Below are 12,229 nucleotides of genomic sequence, written 5' to 3'. Positions count from 1 at the left end.
TTATGCAGGGGGTCGGACTCGATGATCTATTGAGGTCCCTTCCGACCCTAACATCTATGAATCTATGAATAGGAAACACCACCCAAAACGCTGGCTTTGCTGGGTACTTTTTGTTGGAGCTCTGTGTGGTGGGCGTGATGATGATGATGATGATGCAGGCAGAGGCACCGCAGGAGACAAAGAGGGCACTAAGGAAGCACTGGACACGGCCAGAGAAGCAGCGGTCTCGTGACCCTAGGAAAAAGCAAAGATGCTTTTGGGGGGCTAAAAGCCGGCTGGAAATGGGACTGCGCGCCGGGATCCACACTCCTGCTGGATTGCAGCTGTGATCCCTTCCCCCCATGTTATTACCGAGGACATACATGAACGTCTTATCTCTAAAGCAGACAGCCGATTACGCGACAATCACTTCTGGACCTGCCGAAGCGCACACTAATCTGCAGAGCGCACAATAACAGGGTTGTTCTAAAGAAAGTAGCCCTCGAGCGAAAGCCAGCTGCAGCTCTGCAGAAGTCGACTGGGATTTTGCTTGCACCTCTGGAAATAGGCTCCGGTCTCTGTGCTGCCGGTGTCGCCAGAAGGTGCCAACTGCCGAGGCTTCTTTCTTTATTGCGCTTGTAAAATCTCGTCCTTGCATTTTGAGGCCACGTTTCTCGGGGCACATTAGGAAGGCTGATATGGAGCTTTCTCGTGAGGCCCGGGGAGGGGAAGTGACATGCCCGTGATTCAACAATGAACCAGTGGCAGAGGTGGGAAGGGAGCAGCGGGGTTCTGCCATCCAGAAACCCCCGAACTAACAGCATTGCTCTTTGCACTGCTTATCTCGGTGCCTGCATTTTGAATGGGATAACTTATGCAGAAGAGATCTTAAGAGTTCAGACGTGGAATAAAGCTTCGGCTGCTTTAGTCTGGTGCTCTAGCCCGTGGCTTATTTTCCTGCATGCTCTTCCGTTCAGCATCCCCCCGGTTCATCACGCTAACTGCTTCCCTGCATCCCTTTTTTTTTTTTCCCCGCAAGAAGAGCTTCCAGTCCGCCCCTGATTTTACTGATCAGCGGGAAACCGTTATCTGTGTGGAAGTACGAGCTTCTGCTTGTGAATCTTGTGTTTCTCCTCCTCTCTACCCTGCTTCCCAACTGGACCTCCTCCTGCTGTGCCATTTCTCCGTGTCTCCCCACACGGGCTCACAGCACTCCTCCTGAAGTTGGATGTCCCCTGCAGAGGGCCCTGGAAGGATCTCCCGTTGCTTTTTCTATTCTTCTTTGCTCCTAGCCAAAGTCCTGTCCCTTTCTTCCTTCTCTGCCACTGAAGCGCCCTCCCTGGGATGCCAACAGTCCTCATCTCCTCCTTTAAATCCTTTTGTTCCTGCAGCCCATCTCTCTCTGCCTCTCTCTGCTCTCTGCTTTGTTCTGGTGACAAATCAAGTTACCCCGGTGCGCGTCTGCCCTCCGCAATACGCGGCACAGATAAGCTGCGAATCCAGTTCCCTGGGGTAATCTGGAAAGTACAAGTTGTTATTACTCAGTACAGTAGAACAATCAACGCAGATCCTGTAATGCAGTAAGATGGATTGAAGCTGCTTAAGACTGGAGGAAAATGGAATCGCTGCTTTACGAAAGGAGTTTAGCTAACCCAATCCAATTCTAATGAGAGAGGAGACGGGAGTGAAAGCCTAGATCTGAAAAAAAAATCATCATCAGGCGCAGGGAATGAATCAAAACCTAGCCTTGCCAGAGCCCAAATGCCCCTTAGAGATGCTGCTGCAAGGGGCTTAGGCACGTGCCGAACTCTTAAGTACGTGCATAGCCCCTTTTGCTCTACTCGCATGCTTCGTTTTAAGCACATTGGGCATCTGGATGAGTCGGGGTCCTGCCGGGCAATGACTGGATAGGAGCATGCCAGACTTCAGCATCCACAGAAATCGGGATGCAGGTCTGCATCTTGTGGCTGTGGCCCGACTTCAGATCTAACAGAGCAGCTGTTTGGGGGTACGTTGTGATTTCAATGTGCAGCGATACGCTGAGCCCAAGGTTGCCACAGTCAGTTGTATCTGATGGAGTGCTACTGCTCCTAGCTGGAGCAATGCAAGTCCTGCTTCATGATCCAAAGGTCTCATCCCGTATGGACCTTTACCAGCTACACAAAGTGTAGGTCAACCGTCCTTCATCGTTCGGCCTCCAGGAGCGAGGGAATCGCTGTAGCACATGGCTGTCTAGCTATCCCAGGAGGTCTTAGAGAAGCCCCTTCCTTCTCAGCGAAGGAGTTAGTGCTTCTGTCATTTCATTGAGCTTGCAGATTTCTACCGGGAGCTGGAGCTGTGAACGAGGGTGATGTTGCTTAAATGTAGAGACGTGTGTTGGACCCAGGACTTCTCTGGACAGGAGAGAAGCAGCTTGCAGCTTACAGCTGGACTTCGGGGCCCAGCTCCATGCAGCTCAATGGAATCCACCTTGATGCCGAAGCCGAGCGTGCAACCACCTAGCGCCCAAGGAGGTATGTGGCACAGTCCCTTTTTGGTCCCTTGCTCCCAGGAAAGATATAACAGCCAACAAATCATCATATCAATATTTAAAAGGCAAAAGGCAGAGCATTCTTGGCTTGCACGCATGTCGTGTCAGGCTGTTCCCTGAGCTCTTGGAACTGCCATGCTCATCCCCCAGTGTTGATTTGTCTTGGAAACTGGCAGGGGCTGGAAAAATACAGCAGTACGCAGTACAGCCCTGCCAGAGCTTGCAAAACCGGAGCAGGCAGCTCCCTGTGGCTTCTTGCAACACAAAATGAGCCAGGATCTCCGGCTCTGAATGGACAGACGTGCTCATACCAGATCTCTCGATCACTGGACATCTCTGCTGCACTGTAGAAGAAGTATAGAGTTTGAAATTAAAACACTGAAGAAGAAGAGACAGCACAAGAGCAGAGAGGGACCAAGCAAAGGTGGGAAGGAGATGATGAAAAAGGCAGTAACATGGGGCACTATCAGGTTGGCTTACAGAGTGATGGATGCCTAAGGCAAGGATTGGAGGATAATGATTAAACCAGTCCCAATCTTGCCACTATTCAGGCCTGAAAAGGTATCAAACCACCTAGGTGGTGCTTGTTTGACAGCCAGAGCAGTACCTGATCTTGACTTTTCCCATAAAACCCTCCAAAGCCACAACCACCGTTAGACAAGACACAGATCAGCATAGGATAGCTACGTGAATAAAGATCTCCAGCATCTGCTCCAAGCTCCTTCTCATGTGGTTACAATCTGCTGTTCTTCAGTCTTCATTTGTCCGTCTCCTGCTTGGTCACTGTGGAGTTTAAAGTGCAGCCTGTATGTCTTGGATCTCCTTTCCTGGGAAATGACCCAAGGGGTTATGAGATCGTAGCAAAGCTTGCAAATATGTGCCAGAGCTACATCCAGCAATTCTGCCTTCATCATGCTCCTCTGTTCGTGCGACTGTGTCTTTGGTGCCAGTTGGAGTCTTTCACAATCAGCAAGGCACTGGCCTCGTGCAAAATGGGGACTCACACATGCTTGTGACGATGACGATGAGGTGGAAGACATTGGGCCGTAGATCGACACGCTAACAAGGGTTTGTCATTCTGACAAAGGCACTTATATCATCCTGCTCCCTGGGTGTTGTTGGGGTGGTGCTGGGACACTGCTGAGCATTACTGCTAGGCTACTTCTGCATCCAGGCCAGAGGTAAGTAAAATTTCTCATCACAACTTTCTCTGCAGCTTCCTGCAGGGTCCCGATGTCGCCTTGTTCATAGTGAGCCTTGTGATGTCAGTATATGGTCAGTATATGCTTCCTCTGCTGCTGTTAATATATTTAGTTTGCAATCTATCTTGAGCTATGTGAATGCCCTGGAACGAACATACGTTTAACTCTGTCACCTTCACTGGGATGCTTTGTCACAAATGGTGCAATTGGGCAGTAAGAAGAGCCTTGGGGGTCATATGATCATAATTAATGCATTGCATTGACTTTGCCAGACTGCCAACCAAACCTCAACTGAGTCGTTTTTCCCCCCGCTTCTCTTTGCTGCTGTATTATGAATGGAGCACAGTCCTTCCATTCGGCTTCTCAGTCTGCCACTGACTCACTGAGCAACCTTGAACAAGTCGCTCAGCCTCCTAGCACCTCACTTGGAAAATGGTGACGAGAGGCTCTACTGTTACATTATGCAGGCTTTAAAAATATAATAGTCCAACCACTAGCTCCTTGGGTATGAGAGGAGACTTCCCCTGAACGAGGGGGATGTTGCATGATTAAACACAGTGGCACAGTCCTTTCCAGCATCTTACTTGGGACAGTGTCGAAGGCAGACTGCTATAGAGATGCCTATGTTCCCTAGACCATTCCTAAGGTTTTCCATCAATAGCCCCTTCTGCCTTTGTTCTCTCTGGGCCCAAGAAGATACTCACCATCCTCATACCTAGCTAGGACTAGTTCGATCAGGATTACTCAGTTGCAAAAATCCTGATTTTTTTTTTTTTGTATAGGTATATAGCACCTGACCCCTCCAGGGGCTCAACATTAGTCTTGTATTGACACACAAGGCTCAGGTTCTGGCCTACAAAGTTGTTCCAGTTTCACTAATTTAGTTAAGGCAGTGCAGGTTTGTGCATGGATACACCTTTATATCCATTTCGACCTCCCACCTATTGGTTGAGGAGCTTGTGCCTTTAAATAAGGCCTGCTCTGCTCACAAATGGAACCAAAATAACAAAATCCATTTGAGTTCATAGTTTCATAGTTGCTAGGGGCTGGAAGGGACCTTACAGATCATGGGGTCCAGCCCCCTCCGTGCATGGGGCACCTGCCCCTCCCTGTGCAGGAAAGACCACTGGGATCAAATGATCCCAGCAAGGTGGGTGTCAAGACATTTTTTTGAAGATCGCCAGGTTGAGCATCCCCGCTTCTATTACTTTTTTACAATCTGGTTTTACCCATTTCCATTGTATCAGTGTAGATGCACTACATCGGAAACCAAGCTTCTGGAGATGTTCCCCAAACCAATTTGAACATGGTGGCTCAGACTGGGACAGGCATGCAGAGAGAATTTCTCCGAGAATATAAATGGATTCTGATCAGTTCCTCAAACGGAAGAGGGGAAAAAAGATGCTCCCAAGAGAAAGATTAAATCAGATCAAATATGCCCATGGGCTGCTTGTTGTTTTAAAAATTGTTTTCTTCCCATCAGTTCTGTTTCAACTACTCAGTAAAGGAAGAAAATACTTTAAGAAGGCTGTGGGTTAATGTCCTTGGTCACAAGTTCCTAAAGAAGGGCAAGTAGCTGAAATGCAAAGGGACCGGCATGGTTGTGGTTTATTCCTGGGTAGTATATCCCGTCAGAAGATTCATGACTATCGACCCTGGGATTCAGATAGGGACGAGAGGCAGACTACCTTACGGGGGGAAACCCGAAGCAGAGCAGGGAAGCAGTCAGCTCTGTAACGGTGGAAGTGTCAAGGAGCACAACTTTTTAATCTCGGTTCCCTTTTACCTGTAGACAAGCCTCAACTCAGGGGTGCAAGCTGAGCCAATGTAAGGCAGCTTTTTTTTTCATAGATTCATAGATGCTAGGGTCGGAAGGGACCTCAACAGATCATCGAGTCCGACCCCCAAAACAAAAGTGTCCCTGCAGGAGTTTGCAGAGATGTCATGAAACTGGGTTTTTAAACTGCTATAAGCCAAATGCGACAACTTTCTGGTCACATGTACATGTGCGCTTTAATGTGCAGTAGCTTATCTTACTGCGCATTGGAGCATCATGGCGAAAACCCTGCTAATATGCTAATGCACAGTAAAATTAGGCTACTGCTCATTAAGTATCACTAGAAAAGTGTGCACTTTTGCAACTGTGCATTAGGGCAGCCTAATGCGCATGTAGTTAGTATCTCACATTAGAGGTACTAAACTTAATGCGCAGGAGCAAAAGAGCGTTAATGAATGAGTATTTGCACCATCTGGCCACATCCATATGAGGGTGGACATTTGATTCCTTGGGGGCAGCTAGCAGCCGGACACCTTGTGCCCGGGGAACACCTGTGCCACGCACCCTCTGGCACGTGGCAAGTTACCCGGGTGGGGCCAGCCCTGGGCCGGCCTCCGCAGCCTTACCTGGGGGCCTCCTGCAGCTGCAGCAGCGACGATCCTGCCGCTCGGAGCCTTGCCGACAGCCAGAGCTGCCCCTGCATGCACTGCTCCACTTTTTGCTTTGCATGGGTTTGTTTGACCCCTGGATATCCAGCGGTCCACCCCTCCTGCATTGCTCCTTTGCAATACAGAGAACAGCTGCATGTGCACAGACAGGCCTGCGGTGCCATGTACCGCACGGCCACGCTCATCTGGACACGGCCTCTGATTGCAAACAAGCCCCATAGCTTGCATCCCAAGTGGTGGCTCCCTAATATATAGTCCAGTCCCAGAGCGGACAAGGCCTCTGTGGTCTTATTTTATGTTAGCAATAGGGGAGAACACCTCCGAGTGCCTGGTGTGCTCTGGGTCTTTACCATGATCGCAACCCAACCCTTCTGTAAGCGAAGACCAGGCCTTTTACTGGAGCAGACCTTTAAACCGAACCTAGTCCTGGTTCGATTTCCTCAGGCACAACATGCGACGCTGCTTCATTACCCTGCAACGCTGACCCCGTTGATTCCCTGCTCGAGTCCTGCAGGCAAGTGTTTGCAATCAGAAAATATCACCTTCATTAGCCAGAGGTCCGTCTCCTCCCCTTTCCCATTTCACCCGCTGCTGTTGATTAAGTTTCTCTTTGCAGCTCTTCCAGGAAGCCACAGGCCTGTTGTTTCGGAGATAGCCTTAATTTGTTTACTCATGCATATGCTCTGTCTTGTACGATGATGCTGCGCAGCTGGTCTCAAGCAGCCCACGGCGGAGGAGAACCAGCGGATTAAACTTCAACCGAAGGAAGTCTATCAAAGCCGTACCGACGTGCTAATCCAAGTGTAGGCACCGTGATACTGATGCAGCAAAGCATGTTGCCCTATTATTTCAGATAAGCATCTTTACACGTATTGCCGTTCCCATCACAATACGGGCACGATAATGGTTTGTTTGTACCGAGTATCAGTTAAGCATGAAGATTTAAAGATTAACAAGAAAAAGGAAAGAAAGGAATAGCTTCTCTGGTTTACAATGCAAAAGTGCCGAGAAAGCAACACGGTGGCTTTGGGTTTGAAAAGCGAAGCTGGACCAAGCTGTGAGGTTTTTGAACTGCATTGCAGTCCAGTCTAGAGGAGCATCTGCAAAATGTAGAGGTGTCTTAATGCCACCCACATTTGTGTCAAGCAAACGCGTGGGTAGGCAAAGTCCACGGAGCAGGTGTGCATGGGGTAGTGCTAGGGCAGTGGGTGGATGCCCTTCAAAACGCTGGCCTGGATTCACTGTTGCCTTGTTCCTGGTCTCATTTCAGGTGTGTCTGCACCACTTTCCGAAGGGGACGTAGCAGTTCATGTAAATGTAACCAAGCAAGCTTTAAATGAGCTCATTTCGGGTATGGCAACAGGGTCGCCAAAGCAGCGTGGGCTTCAGGCTCTGCGCCCTTACGCAGTGTCCCATGCAGACTTGTGCAGCCTGCCCTGAAGCCTGGGGTTGCACTGCTAAATAGCACCCAAGCTAAGTCAAAGTTGGCTTGGGGATGTTGGCATCAAGTCTTTAGCTTGCAATATAGATGTCTTCTGGCACCACTGAGAGTAGGGTTACACTGCCCCCAGCGTGCAGCCAGTGCGTTGGACTGGTGCAAATCTGGCCACTTATTTAGGTTTCAAAAGTGGGAATTGAGTGAGCATCCTAGATAGCTGCTGGAAAGTAGCAGAGCTCTCCCAGAGGAGGACACCGGCCAGCTGTGCGTATGTATATATACACATCTCTGAGCAAATCCCCGTGGAGGATCTCCTTGGTGCAATAGTGCATAACAGGGATGTGGCCAAGACAGATTTGCCTTGTGCAGGAAGGCATCTGCTGCTTGCCCCATAGCCAGCAGCACTGGGGGCAGCAAGCTGCTTGGATGCCTCCGACACAGGCTGTGTGCCGGGGGTGTGAGGAGGTCCATCCCCCTGCTCCCTTGCAGGGATAATCCTTTGAATCCTTTTGTGAGTTTAGGATGGACTCAAAGTGGTGGGTCCTGAGCCCACTTAACAATGAAGCTGTTTCTACAGGGGGATGCGAGTCACAGTCCAGACCCAGATTTCCCCAAGGTTCAGGGTTTCATTTGGGTTCATCCTTTCATTATTCTGCATGCTCGTATTTTGGGATTGAGTTCAGAGACACTGCGGAGTTGGACTGGTACCATATCTCCTCAAGATCCCAACCACAAGGAAGTGGTTTGCATCTAGCCAGCTTTGCTCTTGATACTGTCTTCTCCCCTCTCTCATTTTCCTGTACAGGAGGCACAGATGAGAAAGGAAACCCCTTTTGTCCTCCCCGCTTTGCACATCCATCTAGGACATCAGCTGGCCCTAGATGCACTAAAAGAAGTCATTCAGATGCTTAACATCCGTTGTCAAGCTGTTTTATCCTTTAAAAAAAAATCCTGCTTTAATTTGCCTGCTTGCAAATGACTCCTAAATAACACGCTTGTCTTTGGCCAATTGATCCGAGGAGTTCTGCTAGTGCATCCATGCGGTGACGTTTTACATCCCACATTAGCCATGTTTCTGAGGAATGATATGCTTTTTCTGTTTTCAAATGATTTTTTTGTGGGGGTTGAAGTTGAGCCAGATAACTATATGCATAGAATCAATAGTTCGCAGAACCGATAGAAAATTATCCAGGTTTAATAAACTTCATGCATGGCTTCCTATCGCGGCTGTATATCAAAAGGAAAACAAATATATTGACTGGCTCTCCTTAGAATAGCATCTATAAGTCACTCTGCGAAAGAAGCCAATTGTTCAAATGGTTACGCAAGGCAGGGTTGATTAGACCCAAGGGGGACCAGAATCAGGACTCCTGGGTCCTCTTCTCATTGACTTGCTGCATGACCTTGAAACGTTGTATAGGGCATGATTTCCAAAGTGCCCACTGTCATGGGGTCCCCCTTTTTTTTCCCCAGAAGGGGAAAAGCCAGAGATCAGAGAGGGAGGCAGCAGGGGAAGGACAGGTGGGCTCTCACAGCCACAGACGTTATCGTGCTGACTCCAGATACTAAGGGTCCGATTCTCGAGTGCCGAGCGCCCGCAACTCCAGTTGAAGTCAGTGGGAGCTGTGGGTGCTCAGTGCCTGGCTGGAAGCCAGGTCCTATCTGTCTCAAGTTGGAGGAGCCAAAATTGCATTTGAAAATTTGGGCTTGTCCCCTCTTTCTTCCTCGGTTTCCCCGCTGTTTCTGGGCTGGCACGAGACTTATTCAGGCTTTGGCTATAAAGTGCTTTGAGGTCCTGGGAAGGAGACTAATAGCAAGTAGTTACTGGATGACGAATGCCAGTCATTATTACCACTTGATTTAATATAGCCTAAGTCCTGTATATTGATGTTTCCTATCTTTATCCAAATCTCGGGTGACCTGGCTTCTGTATCCATATCTAAACTTACTCCTTTTTGGGATTCAAAATGACACTTTCATTATCAATTTGCCCTGTGGAAATGTTCCCTTCTGCTGCTTCTCCGAAACCAGGCCTCTCTGCAGTATATGAATAGAGGCATATGGAGCATCAAAACTCACTTAGTCAATGCCTTCATTCATCTTCATTTACCCTGGTCATAATGGACAATGGCCACATGACTGTCTTTGAAGATCACTAATGCGAGACCATAACTGCTGCTTCATTGATACTACCTCTCTTTGCAATGGAGAAACAATTGCACGTAATTGTACATGGTTTGAACACGCTGCATCTGATTCTGCGTGCATCTGCCGACAAGGGCGTCTGGCGTATGAGGTCTGAACACATAGCTGGCTGCATACAGCTGTTGAGGGGACCTGCAGCATCCCCTGCAGTGAAGAAGAGATGGGACTTTACCATAAGGGGTATAAAGAAGATTTGGTACTGTGCTTTTTCGCTGGGTTTCTCATATTGTCGCTCAGGAACTTTACTGATGATACAGCATTTCGTTGAAAAATGCCAGGTCGTTGAGTCTGAGAAGCTTCAAGTTTGAAACGCCCCAGGCTTCAAAAAATGTTCCTGAATCCAAGGAAGAGTCCCAAAGGACCCCGATCAATCAAGGCACATGGGGGCAGGAGAACTGGGACCAGAGACTTCCCGTGGGGTTCCTGGGACCTGAGAGAGGGAGGCTGCCCCTGGTTTCAGCTCCTTCGTGCAACCCCTTGGCTGGGAGCAGAGTCCAGGGTGAAAGCGTCTGATGGAGAATAAGTCTGCTTGCAATAAGCAGGCTTCTTGCAAGCAGACTTACTGCTCCATCGGACACTGGAGCAGCCCTTGGGAGACTAGTGTAAATTGGGCCACCTGCTTTGGTTCACGCTTGGGTCCATTGCGGCCTCAGGAGCCTGAAGGGCCCAACTGTAGGTTAAAGCTGCCTGTGCCCACCCTCTGTGCAGCAGTTCCTGGAAGGGCATCCGCAGGTAGTCGTACCATTGCATCGCTGTATACGCGCACAAACCTACTGGTGTTCGTCTGTACCGGCAGCGAGGCTAAGGGACGGAGATTTTTGTGAATGGGAAGCACAGTAACGATAGCCATGCTGCTGGTCCCTGTGTGCATCCACCTAGAAGCTTCACCCAGTGGCTTATGATTAGAAAAGTATATCCCATCCCTCACCCCAAAGCCCTGATCTCAGCTGAGGTGCGGGGGCCCCCCCCGATTTACACTCTTGTACCTAAAAGCAGAATCAGGCCCCACGGCAACACGTCTTCTGTTCACCTGTGATTAGCTGCCTTCGGCCACGTCTACACGAGATGCTGACTGCACGGTTGTTACGGCGCAGATATTTAGTGCTTGCAGACACACGTACTAAACGACTGTCCAGTAACCGTAGTGTCCCCAAATGGCTTTGCGGTGATGCTCTCGTTACTACTGCGTGGTAGTGTCACACCACGCTCCGTGCCCCGCGATGCTATTGTGCAATAGCAACGAGCTACTGCGGAGTCGGCGTCTCGTGTAGACGTGGCGTTTGTGTAGCTGAATCCTCTGCGGCGTTCCCCGGGGATATTGGGTGCCAGGGGTTGTCCACACACGGAAACAAGCACTGGTAAGCTAGGGTGGGAGTTTGCACTGGCCACGCCGCACCAGCTCCCCATGTGGACGCTCGTAAGGGCGCACTGAAAGTGGATCGGTGTCTTTTTGTACAAAGGGATTCTGACTGTGCACGGGGGTGCTGGCATGCAGTAGCTGTCGCACTGTAAATTCACACCTGACCTGCCTTGCCTGCATCCTAACTTCCTTGTGCAGACAGGTCCAGCCTCTGCTTTGCCTGGTACCGCATGGGGTCATCTACCCCAGAGCAAAATGAGGACATTGTGCAAGGCAGTGTTTTACACTCTCGTTGCACCGGTGCAGGATAACCAAGGATCAGACCCGCATGGAACGAGCATTGATTGTGCACTCGCAGCCTTGGCCTCTGTACCCGCTCCTCCTTTGGCATCTCGGGCAGTGCCCTTGTAATTCCTGCCTTGTGCCAGCTTTCACTCCAGATTCCCTCATCAGTTCCTTCATAAATCCCCAGTTGGGGGAAATCACTTCCTTTGACTACAGCAGAGCTACACCAATCAACACCCGCTGAGGATCTGGTCCCTGCTATTTTAATTATCAGCTACAGCCTTTCAGTGGATTGTTGAATGGATAGGGCTCCTCCTTTCCTTTAATGAAGTGAACAAGAAGGAGCAGCTTTCCCAGCCATGCATGGGTGAAGAGAAAATAAATGTGGAGGATGAGCAAGTCATGGGTGGGTGTTATTGGCTGGGACGTTAAGCATATAACATAATTTATCGCTTAAGTAACCTTGAAACAGCATTCATTGTGATGGAGAAGCCACGCTGGCATTGCAGTGGGCAGAGAGAAAAGAGAGCTCTGCTAGTACGACTCACTCAAGTGTGCACCTGTCATAATTCATCATCCAGTTAACCCCAAAGCAAACGCCACTTTCTTTTAATATTTTTTTCCTCTTCTCTTTCCTGTACTCTCCACCTTTCCTGCTTCCTCCCTGCCTGCCAGCACCCCAAACCAACAGCTAGAATCCTCTCAGACCGGTGGGCAAGACATCTGAGACGCAGGACAGGAAAGACAGGCATCAGTGAGCGGCTTAGGTTGGTCCGTGCATGCAA

At 49.5% G+C, this 12,229-nt stretch overlaps 1 long non-coding RNA gene across 2 annotated transcripts in view; it reads left to right on the top strand.

The window, feature by feature from the left end:
- LOC102367747 overlaps window positions 1-12,229 on the top strand; it is a 115,025-nt gene that overhangs the window by 84,669 nt on the left and 18,127 nt on the right. The window contains exon 5 of one of the 2 annotated variants that reach the window (XR_323104.1): window positions 4,959-5,115. The exons of the other annotated variant lie outside the window; for it this stretch is intronic. This is a non-coding gene — a long non-coding RNA (uncharacterized LOC102367747). Of the gene's footprint in view, window positions 1-4,958; window positions 5,116-12,229 lie in introns of those variants that run through there. 2 annotated transcript variants of the gene reach the window in all.

The sequence above is a fragment of the Alligator sinensis genome, unplaced genomic scaffold, assembly GCF_000455745.1.
Source record: "Alligator sinensis unplaced genomic scaffold, ASM45574v1 scaffold1295_1, whole genome shotgun sequence".
Classification (NCBI taxonomy): domain Eukaryota; kingdom Metazoa; phylum Chordata; order Crocodylia; family Alligatoridae; genus Alligator; species Alligator sinensis.
The sequence above is the reverse complement of the archived record's forward strand: the minus strand, read 5'-3'. Positions and strand labels throughout refer to the sequence as shown.